Source organism: Crocodylus porosus, unplaced genomic scaffold (assembly GCF_001723895.1).
Source record: "Crocodylus porosus isolate Cpor-Errol unplaced genomic scaffold, CroPor_comp1, whole genome shotgun sequence".
In the NCBI taxonomy this organism is placed as follows: Eukaryota; Metazoa; Chordata; order Crocodylia; family Crocodylidae; genus Crocodylus; species Crocodylus porosus.
The window spans coordinates 11,004,337-11,006,711 of NW_017728926.1; positions in this window are offsets into that span (position 1 = coordinate 11,004,337).

Sequence of the window (2,375 nt, forward strand, 5' to 3'; positions counted from 1 at the left end):
GAACCCGCAATGTCTCCGAGGTGTGCCTGTACTAGCTTGGCACATCGTGGTTCAGGAGACCAGAAAAGCAGCAAAATGCCCACTGCTGTTTCTGGAGCATTTGATGCAAATCAAGAAACATTCATGTCCTGGCAGTAAGTCCTAGTCCGACCTGGGCGTGGTCTGGCACCTTTCATCCACAGGCTGCAGCATGCTGTACAAAGCTGGGAGGCCGGCCGTCCATCCTCCCTGCTATACACAAGCAAGGACACTGAGGCACAGAAGCACTCATGCACTGGTGTGCTCTGTAGAGCAGCCCATCAGAAAAATAGTGCGTGGCCTTCCCTCTCTCTGGCTGGGTTTGGAAGCGGTTACAAGCCTCAGCTGCCATAATTGCAGTGGCAGACCATCAGTTCATATGAGCTGAGAGCCTGGGCTCTTTTCTCTAACAGCCAGATTAGCTAAAACCCACCTAGAGCCCAGAAAGCTTCCTGCCACTTCTCACCTCCAGTCAGCTCAGCTCAGGTCATCTGATTGAGGGTTTACCGACACCTTATGCATCCTATGTGGCCTGGGAGGTTTTGCTCACATGTGGTTGATTGTTACTTACCGCCATCCTGTTGACCATGCATAAGGAGGACTAAAATCAGCTCCTGCAGGGCAAACAGGTGTAGTAAAGCAGCGAGATTGTAGCTGTGGGGTTTTTTTTGTTAGCAGCAGCAAGGAGGCTGACTCTTTAGAGGGCTCTTGGCTTTCTTATATCAGCATAAAGCAGGACCGATGCCCCCAAAGTCAGTGAATTATCTTGGTGTGAAACCAGTCAGGTGCTGGAGGATGGGGCTCCAGGAGCAGAGCTGGTGAGTGGAAGCATGCTCTGTATAGCCAGTGGCTTGTCACACTGGATCCACAGTGCTTTATGCAGTCTATGTCCCTGGGGATGTCTCCCTTGTGGCATCATAGGACAGTATCCCAGGTATTGGTAGTAGTCGTCTAGACTACTACTAATAGCATAGGTGCAGCCCCATCAGAGAAGGGAGGTGAATTAGCCTACAGTGATCTGAACTGGGTAGTATCTGTCCACGCTATATTGCACCGGTAGTGTCCCAAAGGGGGATTAATGCCAGTGTTGGGACTAAACCCCAGATTGCCCACCTGCAATGCTGGTGTGGTATCCTTTGCACAACACTACTTGCTTGGGAGTTCATCCTCTGGTGGTCCCTGAATCTCTCCCTTCCTCTTTCCTTGTCTTCTCTAATTTATATCTTTTCCCCAGCCCCTTCCTTGTCTAAGGTGGATGGTCTCCTGTACCCCAAGTCCTTCTGTTCACAGCTCTGGTATTTCATAAAGTAACTAAAATCCCCACTCATCTCTGCAGTGGACTGATTTATTATATATATATTTTTAAATATCTCAATCCAGAGTCCACAATGGCAGCGTTCAGGGAAAAGATTATCTTGCCTGTCTTTTAAAAATGATTTGACAGGAGTGGGAACATCGGTGTATTTAATAAGTGCCTCCTGCTGTCTGCCTGGCATTTGAATAAGGAAAGCCTGGAGCCAGCAGAAAAGAGTGAATGGTCTGGGAGTAGCTGCCAGTCTCCAGCACCATTCGTTGGGCTCAAACTCCTCTTTCCTGGGGTCTAGTCTTATTAACAGAGACATGACCAATATACAGCAAAGATCAGCTGGATCCTCCTCCCTGGGTCTGGCTGCTGCTCGGGTGCCCCTGTTAGGATCATCTACCCACACCCTAAATACTCTTTCAAGAGTCACTCCTATGCCCTACATCTGCAAGGGGCCAACTTCCTCCGTCAACCCTTTCCCAGCGGGATCAGGACCTAGTAGCAAGTGGGTTATCTCAAGGCAGTGCTGCTAGCCTGGTGCTGGACCTTATCTTTGCAAGTGTGCATGAGTCTTTATGATCTTAAAGTGATGGATCCTTTCTTCTCTCCTCTTCCAGCTCCTCTCAAAACTATTGTTTACTTCAGCATATCTCTAATCCCAGTAATCTTCCCCACCCGGTTGAAATACTCGCTAATTAATTCCTGCCCCAACACACAACCAAACTCTTCATTCCAACAAGAGGACTTTTACAGGGATGACTTTCTCAACTGCCTAAGGAGTGTGACATGGTAGGCCTTGTGTTCCTTAATCACTTGGGTGTTTAGGAAAATCTCCCTTTATACCAGGCCTGTCTAGTTCGTGGCCCGTGGGCTCCAGGCTGGATGTGAGGGGTTAATTTGCTGGCCATGGGCTCCTACCTGGCTGTCACTGCCCCTATAGCTCCATACCATGTGGGGGTATGTGTGGGCATGCTCCTGTGGGGTCATGAGTGTGGGGCGCCATGAGTGTGGGGTCATTCCCCCATAGCTCATACCATGTGGGGGTATGTGTGGG